General features: G+C 49.7%; 1 protein-coding gene and 1 non-coding gene across 11 annotated transcripts in view; one reads left to right on the top strand and one right to left on the bottom strand.

Annotated features, from left to right (window-relative positions):
- MYOCD (myocardin) overlaps positions 1–22,569 on the bottom strand; it is a 484,310-nt gene that overhangs the window by 374,896 nt on the left and 86,845 nt on the right. The gene's annotated exons all lie outside the window — the stretch shown is intronic.
- On the top strand, positions 17,490–17,600 carry LOC146398410 (U6 spliceosomal RNA). The gene has a single exon (XR_014822179.1). It is a non-coding gene; the product is annotated as a U6 spliceosomal RNA (small nuclear RNA).

The following is a 22,569-nucleotide window of genomic DNA, read 5'->3' as shown; positions in this document are numbered from 1 at the left end:
TTCTACTTTCTTAAAAGACACAATCTTACAGAGTAGCAATAATGTACTGTTGGGTTTGTAACAAAGACATGATCAATAATGACGCCAAAAAAGAGGGGAAAGAAACAGAGTTATATAGTACAAGGTTCTATATATACGCCAAAAAAGGAGGGGAAAGAAACAGTTATATAGTACAAGTTTCTATATGAACTGAAATTAAGTTAGTGCAAAGCTGAAGCGACTTCTGATGACTTAAGATCTATATCGTGAACCCTAGAGTAGCCGTAACGAAACAACTCAGGAGTTCCCGTCATGGAACAGTGGTTACTGAATCCGACTAGAGACACGAGGTTGTGGTTCCATCCCTGGCCTCGCTCAGTGGGTTAAGGATCTGGTGTTGCTGTGAGCTGGGGTGCAGGTTGCAGTTGTGGCTCGGATCCTGCGGTGCTGTGGTTTTGGCGTAGGTCGGTGGCTACAGCTCCGATTCGACCCTTAGCCTGGGAATCTCCATATGCCACAGGTGTGGCCCTAGAAGCGCCAAAAACCAAAGAAGAAAAAAAAACTCAAAATACGTAGTTAAAAAAACCTTAAAGCCAACAGAATGTTACCCTAGGAAAAAGCAACTATGAGAGCCAGTGTGGCTATACTAACATGAGACCAAGCAGAGTGTCAAGTGAAAATGAGATCAAGATGAATGTTTTATCATGTTACAAGAGCTAATTTATTAGAAAGACAAAACAATTTTAAGAATATATGTACCACACAACAGAGCCCAGAAATACACAAAGCCAAAGCCGACAGAATCACAGGGAGGAAGAAAATGGTTCAACGGCAGTAGGTGAAGATGTATTTTCCTCACAACCATGGCTGGAACAGCCACACAGAGGCCACGAAGGAAACCGGCAAAGTGACCATTACAGACCTTCACCGAACTCCCCCCCGACACACACACCAGCAGCAGGACATACCTCACTCTCCAGAGCACACGGAACATCCCCCAGGACCGACCAGACGCTGAACCACACAACAAACCTCCACTCTTCTGAAAGGACTGACATCATGCAAGTGTGTTTTCCGACCACAACAGAAATAAATGAGTGAGCTGGGGCTCAACCCAGCCCTGGGTTCCCCTAAGGGAGGGCTGTGTGCCCCAAAGAGAAAGCAGATGAGTCAGGGTTAGGGGCTAGAAGCCAGCTCTGGTACAAGGCCTAGAACACACACAGCAGGTCTCTTAAACCGTGACCCGTGTGTGGGCTTCAGGAGCAGGAACCTGCTCCAGCCACCGACGTTGGATGGAGGGGCCCCTCCAGAGACCCCACAACTTGCGGAGATTTGCCCCAAAGGGACCTATGATCCAAAAAAAGGTTAAAAGTGGGTCGATGTGCTTCCACGAGACACAACGGAAGCAGCAAAGAGCAGGGCCCCTGGAGAGGGAGGGAGACGGGAGACAAAGCTGGATGTGGAATCCGCATGGGGCGGGGAGCAGAGGGAGCCCCTGCTGGAGGCTGGGTGTAAATCACAGGATTGGAGGCAGCAGGGAAGGGAGGGCAAAGTGCAGGCAGATTCGGGAGGAGGGGGGTAAAAATCCTCACACCAGCAACCCCGGGACCACCGGCAAACCTTCATAGGCGCCTCTGCTGGGTGCTCTGGCCGGCACAGCCCAGGGCCTGCCCTCTTCGGGGGGTCATCAGCCCCCACCCACAACGAGGCCCCACCCCACATTCAAGCCATTATCTAAAACGTCCTCTTTTATCTTGACATATAGAAGGTGAAGAAAGGTTTACAATATTTACAAAACGTCAGTGGGAATATCTGAAGCTCCCAAATGAGGACATGGAAATTATCTCCAGCCCTTTCATCTCTGAGCCAAATTTATTTTTTAAACATTCAAATATATAAAACTTGGAAGTCAGTGAATGTCTTGGAGTCGTGAAATCTGTAGGACTGTGCAGGCCTCCATGTAAACATACGTCCAACAAATCCCAGAGCTCAATTTTCCAAGCCTTCGATCCAAGAGGCGGCTCCCAGCAGCGCGGGGCTCTCAGGAGAGAAGCCCTGCCAAGGGCTCGCTCCAGAGTCCGGGCTGTGTCTCGGCAGGAGGGTTTATCGACTGGGATCTCACCAGGAAACCAAACCTCTTGAATATTTGAAACAGAGGGGCTTTCATGCAGGACCCTGGCTTCCCAGGCGACATGTGAGCAAAAGCGAGGAGGTCCTGCTGCCTCCAGCTGGAGGGAGGAGGCAGTGACGGGAACCCAGGGGCTGGGGTCACCCGCAGAAATGAGATGCCTGGGGCCTGCCGGATGGCACCCGAGCCTTGCAGGAGAGGCGGGGGCTGCCCGAGGCACCTTCGGAACCAGTGAGGGGGAGGCCTGCCCCAGGTTGTCCCTCCCACCGCCACCTTCAGTGTCCCTGGGAAGCAAGACTGGCCCCCACGCCAGCGAATGGATCTGAGCTCAGACCGAGGCTCGTGGCGGCAGACACACCTGCCCGGCCCTGTGCGTGACCGCTGTGCACTGAAAGCTTCCCCTTTTGTCGGGCCACGGGGTACCAGCCCTTCTCCGCTGGACAGGGCTTCAGAAAGCCCGCTCCCTCCAGCCACTCCCGTCTGGGAACAGCATCCTTACCACCCACCACAGAGACATTGGGTGAGACTGGGAAGCTGCAGGGAAGACAGGCACCCCCAGCTCCTTCATCGCCAGGCAAATGTGTTTCCTAGAGAACATGTCTGCACCTGGCCCCTCTTTTTATCTGCGAAGCTTAAGCTTGGCTGAGCTCTGGGTGGAGACCTGCAGGTCAGGTCAGCCTGGCTGGGCTGTGACGGGGGATGCGGGGCGGGCGGCGATGGCCTGGGAGATGCACATCCTGGGTCCTGCCTCCCATGTCCCCAGAAGGACCTGCCAAGCACCTGTAAAAGCAAATTCCAAAGCATCCTCCAGGGTGGGGCTCTCCCGAAAGGGCCAGTGGGGCCCAGAGCCGCTCCAGCCGCTTGCATGAGCCGAGCATCTCTGAGGCTATGCCCTCGTGGTCCCACGGAAAAAAAATCTGTCCCCCACCAGCTCATCATTATTTTTAGTTGAGGTGTTAGGACTCTTCCTCTCGCCTCAGTTTCTTGGTAAAGATCTAGTGAAAGGCCTGCCTTATCTCACTCGGCGCTAAGATTCTGCACGTGAAAGAAGTGCATCCATGGCCAGATACCACACAAAGATAAGCTGTCATTTTTATAGTCGCCGATATTATTCTATGCGCTGAATTCAAGGGGAAGGGATTCTGGTTCTTTCCACGCCCCGAAAGTAAGGGGGAGGGGGGCTGGGCCACTGGAATGCCCGGCTTTGCCAGCAGAAAAGCAGCTGGATGAAGGGGAAGGCAGAGGGACCAGCTGAGAACGCGGACGCCCCCTCACCAGGCTTCTCCACTATTCCCTAACCTTTGCGAGAATATTCGATTCACAGGGAAGCCATGCAACCCCCTCGGGGCGCCTCTGGCATCACCCCTCCCCAACCTCAAGCTGACCCCAATGTGTAGGGTTCCTCCAACCAGGGCTCATCTAGGCCCCACCCTATGCCCATTTACCCAGCTGAGCCTGCATCTCCTACTTCCAGCCTCGAGGAGCACACAGCCCGAGGTAACAGCTCCAGGATGCGCATCTGCACAGGAGAGGAACACGCAGGGTTTCAGGGGGAGTCGGGGCTGGCAGAGGATTGCGAACCCCACCTCTCAACTAGCCCAGCACCCCCAGGCTCCTATCTCCCCTACCCCCAACTCCCATCGCCAAGTTCAAGGATTCGATGGTGTCCATGGCTGAGCTTTCTCCATGGACAGACTGGAGATGGGGCAGGAACGGCTCCTCAGAAGCAAAGGGAAGGAAGGAGGAGGCAGTCAGCCCCACAAGGGGAAGAACTCGGTCGACCTTGACATTGGAGGGTGGGGGTGAATACAGGCTGTTTCCCAAACACCTAGGGAACCCCTGCACGCGCTCCGCGAAACCCTTTGCTTGTGGCCATAGGCCTGCGAGGAAGACTCGGCGTCAGGGCCAGGCCACCCCGGGACCGGCGTGATCCACCGGAGTCGAGGCGGGATCCAAGCCGAGCCTTGTCACGCGCCGACCTGTGGTCCCCTCCAGTGCCGAGTGGGATCTTACGGAGAGAAGGTCTTCACAGGGGTCATCAGGTCACATAAGGTCTCTCCAGGGGCCCCAATCCAATGACAGGCGTCCTTACAAAAAGGGGAAACTGGTTCTTAGACTCACGGAGGGAAGGTGACGTGGGGCCACAGGGAGACGGCGAGAGGAAGGACGGCCCAGATCCGACGCCCATGAAGCCGGCCCAGCAGCAAGGACGGGGGGCAGCTCCTCCTCCCCTGGCTCAGGTGCCCTTCTCTGCCAACCTTTCTGTGATGTCACCTTGCGTTAATTTGTCCATCAGTCTCGAGTTTGTCCGAGGTATCAACGCACCTATTTTGTTCTGAAGTGGCTCACTCAGTGTCCTGGCATCTTTTTCTTTTTTTTTTTTTTTAAAAAGCTGTATCTGAGCCACCTCTGCGACCTACACCCCAGCGCATGGCAATGCCACATCCTTAGCCCACTGAGGGAAGCCAGGGATCAAACCCACGTCCTCATGGATATGAATCGGGTTCTTAACCCACTGAGCCACAACGGGAATGCCTGGCATCTCTCTGGACCGATGTGAAACGCCTCTACCACCCTGCTCTCAATTCTGCTCTCCCTCTTCTAGTGCGTCCATTCTTGCACCACTTCCATAACTACTTTAACTGTACCCCTATAAACCATTTTAAGGTTTGGCAATGAAAGTGTCTTTTTTTTCCCCGAGTTTTCTTCCTCAGGCTGGCCTTTTATTTGCCCCTGTCAGACTGTAGAAACATTTTGTCAGATTAAACAAAATCCTTCCCAACTAGAACTGCCCTAACTTTTCCGATTAATCCGGGAAGAATACACATCTTCACCATTGCCTTCACTGGCTTTCTTTTTCTTGGTCTTTTGTCTTTTTAGGGCGGCACTCAAGGCATATGGAGGTTCCCAGGCTAGGGGTCCAATCGGAGCTGTAGCCACTGGGCCTACACCACAGCCACAGCAACACAGGATCCAAGCCACGTCTGCGACCTACACCACAGCCCACAGCAACGCTGGATCCTTAACCCACGGAGCAAGGCCAGGGATCGAACCTGCAACCTCACGGTTCCTAGTCGGATTCGTTAACCACTGCGCCACAACGGCAACACCTTCATTGACTTTCACAGAACTGAAACTCCTTACAATAGCCGAAAGCAGGCGCCTTTCCAGTGAACATACACAAACAGGAATAAAGACATAGAAAACGTCTCTGGAAGCCAGACAACCCTCATGCCAGACTTCATGGAACACGAGACGCCACTGGGTTGTGGAAGGGGCTGCCGGACCCAGAGAGAGTCGGGACTGGTCATGCATCTCAGACGCCCTGCCACTCCGGTGACTCAGTTCTTATCCAATGCTGCCTCTCTCATGACTGGGATTACACACCCGCTGCTTCACCGTGTACTTCCTTTTTTAAATTGCAGTAGAGTTGATCTAGCATGTTGGGTCCCTGCCTGCTGTATGGCACAGTGACCCAGCCACACGTGTATGTACATACGTCCCTTTTCTCACAGCACCTCCCATCATGCTCCACCCCAAAGGACGAGACCTAGCTCCCTGTGCTGTACGGTAGGACCCCACAGCTTACCACTCCAAATGGAAGAGCTTGCATCCACCAATCCCAAACTTCCTCCTCTCCCCGCCGCCAACCGTAATCTGCTCTACCCTGTCCGTGATCTGGTTGTTTTGTAGATAGGGTCACTTGCACCCTATTTTTAGATTCCACGTGTGATATCATATGGTACTCTTTTCTTTCTGACTTCACGCAATACGAGAATCTCTAGGTCCATCCATGTCGCTGCCAATGGCATTATTTCATTCTTTTTCATGGCTGAGTAGTATTCCCACTATGTATATTTACCACCTCTTCTTCATCCACTCATCTCTCCATGGTCATTTAGCTTGTTTCCAAGTCTTGGCTATTGGGAATCGTGCTGTAAGGAACCTCCACACTGCTCTCCCCAGTGGTTGTACCAACTTCCATTCCCACCAACAGCGAAGGAGGGTTCCCTCTTCTCCACACCCTCTCCAGCACCTACTCTTGATTCGCCACGGTGCTCTCACTTGGGGGTTCCCTGTTCCCCACACTTCCTGCTCAGTTTCTGCTGCTTCCCCTCCTGACTCCTTACTGGCCCTTGCTGTTTTATGGCTCCAAACTGAACACCATGCTTTTATATCCATGAAACTTTTTCAAAGCGACCTCCTGCTAAAGGCAAGTGCTAATTCTAGTGTTCCGTTTAGTGCAGTGGATTACGGTTTCCTTTGAAATCAACATTTTTAAGTTTAAAAAGTGGTGGATTTAAACAAACAGATTCAACAAACCAAAGCAAGAGTAAACACAGACACAGCTTTGAAGAAACCGTGACAGCAGATGAGAATGAGGGACTACGGCTGGAACTCGCTGGCTGGTCCAGCAGGAATCTACGGAGTGAGAAGAAAGAAACGTTCAGATCCTTCCCCGACTTGCCCAGCGATGAGCAGCGGGGCTCCACACACCCCACTGAAGCTTTTCCGTGACCTTTCTTTCCTTACCACCCTGCCAGCTTGGGCTGCTCATTCCACCCACCCCACCTTCCTGGGGGCGAGGACGTAAAGAGATGGACAGGACTGGCAGCACTTCGGAGAGCCCAGGACATGCACAGGGACCAATGAGAGTGGGATGGGGTGTTGGCATGGCAACAGCATCCTTTCTCACTGCTCCATAGCAGGAGGCCTTCAAGGACGCATCTCGCAGCAGCAGGCCTGTCCCCTTCCCGCCCTCCATGTGCATGCGGGCTACCCAGGTAGAGTACTTGGTTAAGAACCATGCAGAGCCACACCGCCTGGTAACGTGAAATACTGAGCATTGACCTCATTGTCTCTGGGAAGCGACTGTGGAAGGAAGATGAAAACCGCCATCCGACACTGCACTGGACGAGACACGGCCATCTGAGAGGTCAGCCCTACGGCGCCGGCCCGCGAGGACACCAACTCAGGAAAGAAGATAAAGATACCTGTTTCAATCTATACTCTACGGAAAACGCAATGTCACAGCATGAGGGTCAGATCAAGTGCTGCAGGAAGAGAAGAGAACGAAGAGGCTGCTGGGCGAGGAAAGCAACGTTTCAGCTCCACCGTGAAGGCCGAAAGGGAAAAGCATCTTTGAGACGGGAGCACTGAGAAACCACGAGTTCCCTTGGGGCCGCTCAGTGAGTGAAGGATCCAGCATGGTCACCGCTGTGGCACAGGTTCGATCCCTGGCCTGGGAACTTCCACATGCCACAGGCACAGCCCCCCACCCCACCCCCCAAAAACGAGTGCAAAGGTAAGGAATCCCCCTCAAGCATTTCTGGCCAAAACGGAGAGCTCCGTCTCGCAGGCCACCGTGAGCTGAAGCCCGGGAGGAAACCGAGCCCCACGGAGAGAGACCTCGGACCCACGGCTGCAAAGGTCCCGGTCATCCAGTGGCCAAGTGTCGGGTTAGAGAGATCACCGTGGATCAAATTCTCTGCTTGGGAAGAGGACTGGCAGCGGCTCACGGGCTGAAGGCTGGCATCGAGGTGCGGCAGCCTGAACGAGCTCCCCCACCCCGGAGGAGTTCCCGAACTGACGGTGCCGAGGCGGCTGAGGGCCATCAGGGTGACGGCGGCGGCGAGCGGCGCTCGGAGACACGCTCACGGTCTCAGGGTCTTTGGCTTTTCATCTCCTCTTCCTGACTTGTGCAGAATCTACTTCCCTTTCTGTATTTTGCGGGAAAGGAAAAAAAGTAACCGCATCATAAAGAGACTTCAAGTCCTGCCCAAATCCCACCTCCACCTGGGGTAGGAGAGAAGCCGGGATTAGCGGCAGGATGCAAAACCAGGTTTCACGGACTCTAACCTACCCCGATGTCTCCTCTGTCATCCCCCTGCCCCAGACCAAGCTGAAGCATCATCAGAGGCGGCATCCTCTCACGTCGTTCCTCCCAGAGCAAGTGCGCTCGCAGCCCCAGCAGTGCCACACACGGGATCAAAACGCCAAGGCCAAACTTCCCCGGACCTTTTCCGCCGTCCGAATCCCTACTCCTTCCCCTCACGTGGCGATGAGCTCTAGACAACAGCAAGGGCACCAGCCACCCTCCTGCCGCCTCCTGTAGGGAGCCTGGCTTTGATTATTGGGGGACAAAAATAACCTCAGCTCGAAGAAAGATCCCAATCACAACTTTCTAAATAGCAGACACCAAAATATCCCAACCTCTGCAGAGCTGGATGCAAGGCCTCCTCCCTCAGCGAGAGATGGACGGACGTCAGTGAGCCCGGGTGCCAAGAATGCGTGATGCTCCCCAGATGCACAGATTGACACACTGAGCAAAACTATTTGTGAAGCCTCTCTGGAAGAGCCGAGGACAGTAACAGCCTGCCCCCCGCCCCCACAGTTCACTGGAGTCATTCGGCTCAGCATGACAGCGACGGCCAATGCCAGGGCTATGGTGAGGTTTGGTGCAATGGGACTTGCTGTTGTTACCTGAGGTAACAATACTCCAAGTTTTTTCTTTTTCCTATTTCCATGTATCTTAAGTAGGTGTCTATGTAATATTGCCAAACTGGATGCCAGATTCCCTCTGACCTTCTTAACCACCACAAGCAGTAGCCAAAAGGAGCTGTTGCTCTGTGCAAGACCTAAGGGAGGGAGTTCCCTGGTGGTCTAGTCGACAGGATTTGGGCTTTCACTGCTGCAGCCTGGGTTCAATCCCTGGTCTGGGAACTGAGATCCCACATCAAGATACTGCCTATGCCATGGCCAAAAAAAAAAAAAAAAAAACCAAACAAACAACAACAAAAAAACCCCACCTCATTGAACTAAATAGGGGGCCATGTCTTCCCCGAGCCTACACACACCCCTCACCAGTGATGAATATTTAGTAACTCATAGATGTTGTGATCCCACAAGATAGAGAACACTCAAATTGAGTTTTAAAAGACATTGCTTAACTGTAGAAGTAAATAGCCACTATCTCCCTGGCCCCCAGGCTGACTCACTGGAACTTCTTTTTCCTCTTATGGCTGCTCTTGGCTAAGGAGACGGACAGGGTTTGCTCTGCGTGGTCCCTGGAGCCTCCCGGCCAGGAGAGGTCTGTCTGGACTCAGGGCACCTCAGGGTCCACACCTCAGCACCACACAGCAGTCTCCACTGGGACACCAAGGTAGCAGGTGAATTCTGTTATTCTATCTATTATCAAGCAAAGGGATTTCCCAGGGGGGCTCCCGCCAAGGCAGCCTTCTTCCCATCACCTACACTTAGCTCCCGAGGGCAGGAGGAGCCAAGCATTCTGTTTGGCCGGTTGCTTAGTTTCTATAGAAACTTTCCTGCCAAAGGCTTAACATCCGTGAAAACACACACAAACACAGAAATTTTTTTTCTCTCTTTTCTTGGCCACTCTGCGACCCATGGAGTTCTCAGACCAGGGATCAGACCCCAGCCGCGGCTGTGACCTACACTGCGGCTGTGCCAGCGATGGATCCTTTAACCCACTGAGCTGGTCAGGGATCAAACCTGCGTCCTGGTGCTGCAGAGACATCACAGATCCCTTTGAGCCACCGCGGGAACTCCCAAGAGGCATTTCCTGACATGGCAACGCGAAAACAATGAGTACAAGCGGACTGAAATGTATCATCTCACTCGAGGCAGTCTTGTCCAACAGTTCCTCAGGCTCCCGGCCCCAAACGGCAGCAGCAGACCTAGGGCTTACCTTCAAGTGTGAGTTTCCTCTGAACTAGTCACAAAGTTGAGGGTAGAGAGAGTTCAGATATACTTGAGAAATGCTACTTTCTTATAATACTCGTCTCTGAGAGAATCGCAATGTACATTAGAGACACACACTCTGCTCAGAAGTAACCCTCAACCACCCTGGAGGTTTAACTTTGTTTCATCCCGGAAGCCTGCCTTCCCAACTATTTCACAGCCCTGCTAGTTAATGCATTAAGCATGTTACCTACCTACAGAGTGTCTCTGAAACACTCTGGAAAACAACTGCTAATAATCTTAAATGGATCATCTAAAGTTAATCATTGTTTAAGGGAGTGCAATCTTAACCCTCACTCTTCATTCAAAAAAATAAAAAAACAAACAAACAGACCCCTTTTAGCCACCAGGATGGGAAGGCATGCCTAGACTTAGCTCTGAACTGCCACTGAGAGATAGCAATGTCATCTTTTTATTTTGGGGGGCGGGGGGAGAAATGGCCACACCTATAGCGTATGGAAAGGGGCTGAATCAGAGCTGCAGCTGCCGGCCTACACTACAGCAATGCCAGATCCAAGCCATGTCTGCGACCTACACCACAGCTCATGGCAACGCCGGATCCTTCAACCCACTAGGGGAGGCAGAGATCAAACCCACATGCTCATGGATACTAGCCCGCTTCTTCACCTGCTGAGCCACAATGGGAACTCCTAAAAACGTTGTCTTTAACTTCCATGTTCGTCAGCAAATGGTTATGATCCAATACAAAGAGAATCCATTTTTAAGGACAGACGTGAAAAGAAGGTGGGAATCCAAGACAGTCCCACAAAAAAACAGACAAGAAACTCAAATCCCAACAGAGCATGGCAGAGTCCAAGGCCCATTTTCGGAAACACCCTCTATTCTCAGAGTCATCCGTCAATCCACGGGGACACAGCTCTTCTCCATCAACCTTTTATTTCTGACTTTATTTATTTATTTATAAGGAATATCGAGAAAACCATCCCTTTTCTTCAGCAACAGAAACCTCAAGACTCACATCTACAATGTAAAAATGTTACAACCCCAGAGAAACTGGGTAAACGTTAGCAATTCTTCTCCTGCTGGAAGGCTGGAAAACAGAGCCCAAAAAGAATTCAAGGCTTTTACCTGCATGTGTAAATGGGTCACCATGCTGTAGAGCAGAAAACTGACAGAACACTTTTAAACCAGCCATAATGGGGAAAAAAAACAAAAATCATTACATATAATTTTTAAAAAGAATTCAAGGTGGAGAGCCTCTTCCAGCAGGAGTATTTGTCTCGTTATTTCTGTGACTCCCTGAAAGATGACCAGAGCACTGCACAGGAAAGGCGGGTATGTGTGCTCATATCTATGCTATGTAACTCCGGACTTCTTCTGCACAAGGAAATGGGGCTAATTGCACTAGACTCATTGTTTTAGGGCCCTAAAATATTCAGGGAAAAAAGGGGGTTGATAAACTTAAGGATGAAAACCTCTAGAAATATGCCTCTGGCCATGACAGGTGAGCTCGTGTCTTGAACTTGGTAACAATGAGAAGAGCTAGGTTTTGGTTGTTTTTGTTTTTTTTACTAAGCCACCTGTTTAAAGGAATCCAAGAGCTAACAAGGTAGCCAGGAAATGAGGCAAGATCACAGAGAGAGAAGAGACTCAAGGGATTTGCTACATTTTAAGCACCACTAGGCTGAAAAGCTAGGATACTAACTGAGGAAAAGGGCTAAGATCCTATATAATTTTTCATACACAATGCGCAGCAATTAATATCCAGCATTTGAGTACATAGGTCCAAAAGAAAAAGGAAAAAAAAAAACAAGAGGGGGGAAAAAATAGAAACAGAATAGGGGGGAACAATAGAAATAGAGCCACATATGACACTGGAATTACCAGCCATGGCTTCTAAAATATCGTTAATATGTTCAGTCAAATACATGAAAGATGGAGAGTTATAGTCAAAAAACAGATCTGTGAGAAAGACTCTAATGGGAAATTTAGAAGTGAGAAAGATAGCACCTGAAATTAGTAACTCATGAAGTGGGTTTAACAAAAGATTAAGAAGGAAGGACACAGCTGTGCTTCCACAAAAAAAAAAAAAAAAAAAAAAACAACAAAAAAGGCTTCAGAAAGCACAGAGGAGAGTATGAGAGATACTTTGGTCATGATTAAAAAGTGCTCATGTGTAGCTGAAATCCCAGAAAAGAGAGGAAAGAAAATGGAGCTGAAGTTTTATTTTGAAGTTAATAAAAGAAAATTTTCCGAAACTAGAAAGACATCTTGAGCCAAAAACTCAAGAAAGAACGATCACATCCAAGTGGAATTATAACAAAGAAACAGGCACTGTGGCCTCTTATGGCAGAACCTCTAAAAACCAACACCAGAGAGAAGTGATAATCTTTCCTATAAAGGCTAAGACTTACCAATGACCTTTCCACAGGAAAGACCAGAGTCAGAAGACAATGGACTATGGCAGAGCAGATGACTGTGGTTCAAAGGGTGCCAGTTACCAATCCCAAGGGAACGGAGCACCGGGCACTACTTGCCAATTCCAAGAGAAGACTCCAAACACGTCTGCCCACTCCATCTTGGTATCAGAGTCTCCAAGGGGAAAAGCAACGCTGTCAACACCAGATGGAACAGCACTTTCCTTACACAGAGAAGAGACAGAGCAAGATCAGCCTCCACAGTGGGCACTGATCCCCCACGGCCAGCAGGTGACACAGGACGATCTAAATGCACACCTCTCACGCCACAGTGGAAGGATCCCTGCAGAGATCCGATACACAGTGGGGTTAGCCAGGTGCCATATGACACACATGCTTTAAGCGAAGCCAAACAGGCATCCACTGAGCGTGAAACAAGGGAAAATACTCCCCACAAGATGCTTAAGTCCAGCATAGGCTGTGTGGGCTCCATCTCCTTCCTGGTAGGACAAGGAATCGAAACAAAGGGTCCATTCTCATGCAGCTGACTGGGGGCTCAAAGACTACACTCCCCAGACTGCTTCTCCCAACAAAGAGCCTCCTCCAGATGCCGAAACCAACTGTCCACCCAACAGACTGTCTTGTGAAAATACTCTAACCCAAAAAGAGTATGAAGACACTAAAGGTGAGATGAAGATATGAAAATAATCTGTCATCAACACAACTATTTTAAAAGGAATACTAAAGGAAGTTCTTCAGTGGCGGGGCAGGGGGGCAAATCATCTCAGAGGAAAGCCCAGCAGGCTGAAAGGGATGAAGACCAACAAAAAAGTGAAGTACAGCAGTACAACAGCAATGCCCATGGAGTTTAAAACATGCGTCAATTAAAATACACAAAGTACCATAAAAAAAGGTGGAGGAACATTGTGAAGAAAACACAAGTATCTATTTCCTTATATATGTATACAGTCAAGGCACTAGAAAAAACAACAACTAAAGAAAAAGAAAATACATAAATACAGAACAATTGATCAAGGAGAAAAACGGAAAATTTTTCCATACTGATAGACCACCAGAAGGCAAAAAAACAAATCCACAATCAAATGGGAGATTTAAATACATTTCTTTCAATAACTGATAAAACAGGCAGCCAGAAAATATTGAAAATTTGAACCAACTTGACCTAATGGATAAAAAAAAAAAAAATACTCAACTGCAGAATACATAGTTCAAGTTCACAGGGAGCATTATAAAGTTAACACATACAATATTCTAGCTTATAAAAGAAGTTTCAATCAATTCCCCAAATCTGAAGCAATGCCGAGTATGTTCTCCAAGTTCAGAGGAGTTACACTAGAAATCAATTTATAAGATATAAAATATCCTCAAATGCTTGGAAATGAGGCAACATAATCAAGAGATCAAAGCAAGACAGAGGAATTTTATATGTTTAAAGGTGATTGTGAAAATCAAAATTTTAAGATACTACTAAAGCAGTACTTGAAGGGAAATTTTAGCTTTAAATACACGTATTAGGGGAGAGCAAGGCTAAAACCAGTGAGGTAAGTACACATCACAGGAGCAGACATGCAAAGCACATTAAGCCCAAGAAAATAGAAAGGAAAAAAATATGACTAGAAGAGAACTGATGAAACAGAAAGCAAATGTAATAAAATCAAAGTCCAAAGTTACTCCTTCGAAGAGACGCACAACTGACCAAGACGTAATACAGTGAATGTAACTGGTCACAAAGAGAGAAGAAAGGTGGTGCACATTTCCAATACTGGACCTCGAAGGGAGGTATTACTACAGATCCTACAGAAAAATCAAGAAAGAGTGTAAGTACTTCTCTAAACCCCTTCATGCAAACACACGTGAAATTTCAGACAAGACACAGTCCCAGAAAAATGCAGCGTTTTAAAAATTGACTGGCATAAACTAATCCTCTGTCTTTAAAGAAATTGAATCCTTAGTTTAAAACCTCTCCACAAAGAAACTCTGATCTCGGAAAGCTCCACTGTCAAGATCCACTGAGTGTGTAAGAAAGAAATAACCATCTTAAATACAACTTCTAGGGACAAGAAGCAAAGACAAGGGAACATTTCCCAACTGATTTTATGAGGCCAATATAATCTTATTACCACAACTTGGCAAGGAAATTACAAGGAAGGAAATTAGAGGCCAAGAACTCTCATGAGCACTATTGCAAAAGTGCTAAACAAAAGGGTAGCAGGAATAATTCGGCAAAATACAAAAATAATGCGTCACAGTCAAGTTGGACTCATTCCGATAACACCGAGTTAGTTTAACATTTCAAAATCTAATCAACAGAATTTCCAAAAATCATTTGATCATCTGAAGAGATTAAAAAAAAAAAAAAAAAAAAAGCATGTACTAAGCCTCAGTATCCAATCAGGATAAAATGTAGCAAACTGGGAAGAGAGCTCATTTTCTTCGTCTGCCAAAGGTATCTAGGGAAGAATCTACATTGAACATAATAATAACAAAATATGGACTGTACCAACAACCAAACGATGATGTTCCATGCTCACCATTTCTGTTCAACACTGTGAAGATCGTAGCCAGAAGAACAGAACAGACTACATTACAAAGACTCAAAGGGAAGAAATATTATCATATGCCAATCGCAGCATTGCAGGAAGAGAAAAATCCCAAAGCATCTATAACTACATCATTAAAATCAGTGAGCGACCTTAGCAAGGTCAATGGATACAAATTCAGTCGGCCAAATTACATTGTCTTTCTATTCATTAGCAATAAAAATGAGAAACACAGTCAGGATGGCAATGCAATCAAATGCCTGGGAATAAACCAAATGAAAGGTATAAAAAGCTACCCAGAACATTATAAAACATTATGGAAAGAAATTAAAGACAGCCTATATGCTAAGAGAGAGCTGTAGCCCACGTTTGTGGATTTAAAGGCTCAATATTATATATTAAATCTGTATGTTCTCTCCAGATTTAGCTAAAGACTCAGTCGTCTATTCAATAACCTGGCAGGGGTTTGTGGGTATGTGTGGAGATGAACAAGGGGGTCTCATGCTCAAGGCCACGAAAATCCTGAGAAACAATCCTTCTAGGAGGATTCACACGCCCAGAGGTCAGCATTATAAAGCTACAATAACTAAAACAGTATGGTGTTGGCACAAAGATAGACAATACAACGAATGAAAGAAGTATGCATATCACACACAGAGACACGTGATTTATGATGTGAGTGTCACTTCACAGCACGGGCAAAAGGCTCATCTTTTCATTAAACAAGGGTTGGGTCAATCAAGTATCAGTAAGGCAAAAAAATGAACCATTAACTCACTCAGGTAAGGCATGAAAACACGTTCAAGATGGAAACAGGTCTACATGTGACCAGTCAAACAAGCACCATTTAGATTTCTTAAACCAAAAATAAAAAAAAGGAAACCCACTCATTCCAAGGAAACATGATAAATTGAATTACATTAAAAATAAGAATTTTTGGAGTTCCCATCATGGCTCAGTGGTTAACAAATCCCACTAGGAACCATGAGGTTATGGGTTCGATCCCTGGCCTTGCTCAGTGAGTTAAGAATCTGGCATTGCCACGAGCTGTGGTGTAGGTTGCAGATGTGGCTCGGATCCTGCATTGCTGTGGCTCTAGCGCAGGCTGGCGGCTACACCTCTGATTAGACCCCCAGCCTGGGAACCTCCATGTGCCACGGGAGCGGCCCTAGAGAAGGCAAAAAGACCAAAAAAAAAATTTTCTTTCTCATAGTCAACACTGTACTAAAAAGGTAAAAATGCACCCACCGAACAGTTATCTGTGTGCATATATCCCACACAAGACTTGCATCTAGCACATTTTTTTCATTCTTCAAATCAGTGCAGAAAAATAATCTCTGAAAACAAGTCCTCCATAAAGCAGGGTATTTACATGGCCAGTAAGTCCAAGGCTATAACATCAGTCACCACCGGGGAAAACGGAATCGCATCACGACGCAGACTCGCACACCAGCGCGTCCCTGTAAGACGGCCTGTGACCGGGAGAGGCGGTCACGGGGATGGAGGGTGGCCTGCAAGCCGCGGAGGACCAGGGCTTCCCGGCCACACTGCCGCGAAGCTCAGGCCCGGACGGACGTCCCCTGCACCCCGGAGAGAACGCGGTTCTGCTGACATGGCCCCGTCAGACCTGGACCTTGGATCCGGGGGAGGGTGCACGGTTGTCAGGTTAAACCACCCGTCTTGGGGCACCTGCTGCGGCGGCCCTGGGAGTGCCCCTTCCTTGCCGCCGCTGAGCCCAACCGAGGGGAAGGGGCGGGGTCCCGCGAAAGGAACCCGTCACCTGAGGGCCAGACTCCCGCCTCCAGTCTCTCCACCTGCACCCCCCGCCCCCCAGTCAGCCAGGCCCCGGGCCCCCCTCCAGGAGGAGCAAGGAGACCAGAAGCTCCGAGTAGCTGCCAGGCCTAGGGCAGCGGAGGGCAGTCGGCTACTTCCTTTGCCACCCTGGGGGCTGCTCGCTGCATGAGAAGGTGGGCTCCAAAGACCCTGAATGACCATCCAGGCTCAGGGGGTCACTAGAAGAGACAAGAGAAGGTGCCGGTGCCACCTCCCTGGTGTGACATGAGGAACTAAAGCTCTTCTCCCAACCCCCATGCCTTCGTCCAGATCCAGGGCCTGACCCACCACCAACGGCCGCGCCCCTGGGTTCAAAAGCTACAGGCCCTGGGTGCCACTGGCTGGGGGAGGGATCCGATGACCCACGTGAGGGCCTGGTCAGCGTTTCATTTCTCAGTGGGGTGGGGCTCCCAGCAGCAGCGTGGGCTGGGGACCCTGGGAGAAGGGAGGGCGCAGTGGGGTTGGGGGCGGATGAGAAGAGGGACTTCGCAAGAGGAATTCACAAGAATCAAAATCCTGGCAGGGAGTTTGCGGCGGATTAAGCTGGAGAACTTCGCTCTTAGGTGCAAGAAAGAAGCCATGAGGCCTGTTTTTCTGGAATGTGCCAAATATGCTCCGGTGGGAGTGAAGGGGCTTCCACGTAACTCAAAACACATTTCTCCAGCTCATGAAGCCCAAGATGCTAGGCTGGGGGCTAGCTACTAGAGGGGGTATCAAAGGCCAGCAGACAGAGCCCCCTGCCCTGGGAATGACCCTCTCGTCCAACAGGGGAGCCTGAGTCCCGCTTCTAAGTCCAGATGGCGGCAGACTGAGAAAAGCACCAGCACACAGGGCCAAGCAGAGGTGCTTGTGCTGGCTTCATCAGGCAGCACATCCACTGCAACTGGAGAGATACAGAAAAGGTTAACGTGGCCACTGCACAAGGCTGGCACGCAAATTCAGGAAACATTCCGTATTCTTAGCAATACAGGCCTTCCTCGGAAAAGAAAAAGAAAAAAAAAAAAAAAACCTGGAGTTACCGTTGTGGCTCAGCAATAAACGAACCATAACTAGGATCCATGAGGATGCAGGTTCAATCCCTGGCCTCACTCAGTGGGTTAAGGATTCGGTGTTGCCATGAGCTATGGTGGAGGTTGCAGACATGGCTCAGACCGGGTGTGGCTGTGGCGTAGGCTGGCAGCTGCAGCTCTAACTGGAACCCTAGTCTGGGAAACTCCATATGCTATAGATAGAGCCCTAAAAAGCCAAAGTAAATAAATCTCAAATCGACAACCTAACCTACACCTAAAAGAATGAGAACAGGAGTTCCCATTGTGGCACAGCGGAAACGAATCCGATTAGGAACCATGAGGTTGCGGGTTCGATCCCTGGCCTGGCTAGGTGGGTTAAGGATCCAATGTTGCCGTGAGCTGTGGTGTAGCTCACAGACACGGCTCAGATCCCACCACTGCTGCGGCGTAGGCCGGTGGCTACAGCTCCAATTAGACCCCTAGCCCGAGAACTTCCGGTGGGGCCTAAAATGACAAAAGACCAAAAAAAGGGGGGGGGGCATTTAAAGAACAAAAGTTAAACTCAGCAGAAGGAAGCAAATCCTAAAGGTCAGAGGAAATCAGCAGAATAGAGATGAAACATGCAGGGGTGCTTGCCCTGAGGGCCCACCCTGTACCGGGCACGTGTCAGCGCAGCCTAGTCTATTGCTCCCTCGCACGTGCACCACAGCCCTCTGGCTACAATCATCCTCATTTGACTCCTGAGACCAGAGGAGTTGCGTTACCTACCCAAAGAGCACAGTCGGCAGGTGGCCCAGCAGAGACACGCCCCGAATCCTACATGCTGAGGCCTGAGCGCACGCTTCTAGAATTCTGCTGCTGGCTGGCAGGGGTGGGGGAGACGGGACAGTGCCAAGGGCAGAGAGCGTCCTTCCAGAGGCACAGTAGGTAACACAGGCCCCACCATCCACGCATGAGGGAGGCACCCTTACTCTACAAGGCACCCCAGTGGATGCCCAAGTAATCACTTGGCCTTCAAACAATTTGCCATAAAGAAAACCAAGAGCTGGGCAGCCAACTGCCCGAGTCCCTGCATCTGCAAGACCACCCATCTATGACATCTGGAGGGCATATGCCATCGGGCCGTCACAGTCCATGGCCCCTGTTCCGAGAGGCAGAAAGTTCAGAGCTTAACAGGGGTGCTGTGGACCCCGGGCTGGTGAAAGCCAAGAACAGGGGATTCCGAAGAGCAGGACCTTCGAGCCGCTGAACCAACTCTGACTTCAAGTAACACATCCTCCAACAGAAAACCACCACTTGCTGTTCCCGCTGGTCTTTTTCTCAGTGCTAACATTTCCAGATAAACGTTCTCTTTTTTTTCTTAGGGCCGCATCTGCAGCGTATGGAGGTTCCCAGGCTAGGTAGGGGTCGAATTGGAGCTGTAGCTGCCGGCCTACACCACAGCCACGCCAGATCTGAGCCACATCTGCCACCTACACCACAGCTCACACAATGCCAGATCCCTAACCCACTGAGTGAGGGCAGGGATGGAACATGCATCCTCATGGAAAACCAGGTGGGTTCTTAACCTGGAGTTCCCTCTGTGGCTCAGTGTAACACTTGAGTGTGAAGCGGATTCTGCTGGGCATTGGTCAACCACGGATGCAACACTCCCCTCCTTGTAAAAGCCAGGGTCTGACTTTGGGACCAAAAGCGTGGGCTACTGCAATCTGAAGATAAGTGGCTAAGAAGAAAATCAGAGGTCGCGGCTCCCCTTTGGCGCCATTTAGTCTAAGGCCAGCTCCAGCTTGCGGAGGGGACGGGAACCGTTAGTCCCTAATTTCCCTACTGGGTCGAGGGCCCAGCACCACCACAGGGGTGACATTCGCTCCAGTGCTTTATTTAGCCCAACGAAAACTCCGCGAACATTCTGGCACTAAGCAGCATGAGTTGGCTCCTTTGAATGAGACCTCTGCTATTTAGGGACGCTACAAAATAGAAAAATGTGTATTACCAAATAACTATTTAGAGCAAATATTGAAAAAAAAAAAAGATCTAGAGAACTGTTTGCTTTAATATGGTCTGTTTACAATGCATTATTACTGGACTGCAGAGTGTGCGCTCAGGGAACAAAAATGCATTTGCATTTTTTCAGGGTCAAAATAGCCACGTTCAGACAGCACACAGCCATCTCTCTAACACTTATTTTTCTTCTCTCTCGTTTTCTGGCATTTGACAGATTCTCGAAGTTCATCTAACTTGACCTTTGGCTAAACTGCCATTATTGCTATGAAAATCTAGTCTCCCTCAAACCAGGCCTCTTTCTCACAGGAGTCAGTTTCTCTTAAGCCAGTGGTTTTCCAACTTTTTTTTTTTTTTTTTTTTGTGCTTTTCAGGGCCCTCCCTGTGGCATATGGAGGTTCCCAGGCTAGGGGTCAAATCGGAAATGTAGGCGCCAGCCTACACCACAGCAGCTCTTTAACCCACTGAGCGAGGCCAGGGATCGAACCTGTGTCTTCACGGATGCTCGTCAGATTCATCTCCACTGAGCCACGACAGGAACTCCTGGTTCTCCAACTTTAATCTGCAAATTCCTGGAGGGTTTGTGAGAGCACTGGCGGTGCCACCCTCAAGAGTTTCTGCTTTAGTGGGTCTAGGGAGGGGCCTAGAATTTCCCTTTCCTCCAAGTCCTGCAGAATCACACTCCAGACCCGCCTCTCCACACGCAGTGCAGCCCATGGGGTGTGTCATGGATTTGCCAAGAGGACCCAGCAAGAAGAGCAGGAGCACTGAGTGTCCCGGGCGCGAGGTGGACACGGACTGATCCAAACCAACCAGTGGGTCTTGCCTTCTCACCACTGGGATGGACGCCCCCATGCCATCAACCCACCAGGCTTCAGCTTGGCTGCACGGGTCAGAGAGGAAGCCCCTACTCTGCCTCCCAGCCATCAAGTTCAAAGAACGTGCCCATGAAAAACAACCTGGGGGCGAGGGAGGGGGAGAGAATGAGACAACAGACTGAGGACAACAGATCCAAGTCAGAGATGAAGAGGCCAAGTCTACTGGCGACTCGGCAACCACTGCACCCAGCTGGACCCCGGCCTGATCAATTATGTGAGTCAACGAACCAGCGTTCTGCTAAGTAGTTTGGGCTGCGTTATCCACCACTGGCAAGGGGAGCATCCTGGCTCCATCACCCATTGTCCAGATGCTTCTGGCACAGGGTCCCTTCTGCTCCCTTAGTTTCTGGCCACAAAGGGAGGACCCCGAGGCACTGGCCCGAAATCCTCCTCTAATGATTCGCCGTCTACCATCTGCTTTGCCTTGTTCCTTTTCTCAGCAATTAACCTGACTCAGAACGTCCACCACAGACACTCACGCTGCCCAACCTAGAACCTGGCATTCGTGACTACAGGGAGCAGACCTGTCTGTTCACTCATCTGCTTCACTGCCTGGGTTTCACACTCTGAAGCGTGATGCCGCGGAAATACAGTCAGAGGCACTGCACACCCCTAAAGGTTCTGACTACTGAACTTCCGATTCTGGATTCAGTTCGGTCAAAAGCACCAGTCAGGTCTGCCTGAGCGTATTTCTGAGGTTTCTGTCATTGCGGGGGTTTTCTGATGCATTCAGAGACCCCTGGAGGCAGACTATTCCTGCGAACATCCTGGCACATTTTAGAGGTGGGATGATGTCAGCATGTCACAGCAGCAGCGGTCCATGAAAGTGTAAGAAGCCAAGCACAGCCTGCTGCCTCCTGGAGCGACTCGACACACGTGGAATTAGATGGATTTCCATTTGAATCTTTACCCGGCCAGGTTCTTAGTGCCTCCAAAACGCGTGCAATTCTATATCCACAGCATCCTAAAAAAATCTCGACCTTATCTTAAGGAAAAATGCAGTTTGATCAGAAAGCGAAGTCCGAAACACTAACAAGCAGAAAGCGCAGACAAACACTGCTGCTATTTCCTGAACAGTGCCAGAGCATCTACGAGCGGGCAAGGGCTTCTCCGACACCCTCGAGACGCCACCACTGTCCCTTCTGTCATTGCTTTTGGAAGCTGCTCCCAGGCAGCTGACCAGTGAGTCACATTCGTGGCAGACAGAATCGGCGGCCTAGTCCTTGCATCATAAGCACTCCTCCTTTCCAGCTCGTGATGGTGTAAGGCCATTCATGGTAAGCCTGTGCCCTGCTTTCCCAAGGCTCTTGCTGAAAGCAAGTTCTGACCAGTGACACTGGTGGCTTCCTGAGACATAAGGCAGACCCTGGCACAGCTCTTTGCTTGTGCCCTTTCTTTCTTGCACACAGCAGTGAGGCCTGAAGACACACCAGCCACCTTGCGACCCTGGGCAGCGGTCAGAAGTGAAAAGTCACACGAATTGCAGCAATGCCAGTCCTGACATCATGGAGCAGCTGAAACCCAGGCCAGCAGCTGCATACTTCTTAATCAGAAAGAAATTCATTGGTTTCGGCCACCACACCGGCTTTTTTCCCCATCAGAGTACAGTTGGCTTACAATGCGGTGTTAGTTTCAGGTGTACAATGAAGTCAATCAGTGACACATATACCCCTTTCTTTTCAGAGTCTTTTCCCTTGTAGGTGATGACACAGTCGTGAGTAGACTTCCCTGTGCTATCAGTCCGTCCTTACTGTTTTACCTATTCTGCATGCCGTCGTGTATCTATGTCAATCCCAGCCTCCCAACTTATCCTCCCCCATGTCCCCCCTTTGGTGTGGTTTGGAAATCTGAGTCTGTTTCTGTTTTGTAAATAAGTTCTTTCCTATCATTTTTTTTTTTTTTTTTTGTCTTTTTGCTATTTCTTTGGGCCGCTCCCACGGCATATGGAGGTTCCCAGGCTAGGGGTTGAATCGGAGCTGTAGCCACCGGCCTACGCCAGAGCCACAGCAACGCGGGATCCGAGCCGCGTCTGCAACCTAC

This window comes from Sus scrofa, chromosome 12 (assembly GCF_054392235.1).
Source record: "Sus scrofa isolate SSC_HxYL_T2T_F1_AM1 chromosome 12, Sscrofa_HxYL_maternal_Yorkshire_Landrace_v2.0, whole genome shotgun sequence".
NCBI lineage: Eukaryota > Metazoa > Chordata > Mammalia > Artiodactyla > Suidae > Sus > Sus scrofa.
Note: the sequence above shows the minus strand (reverse complement) of the source record. Positions and strands in the feature narration are given on the sequence as shown.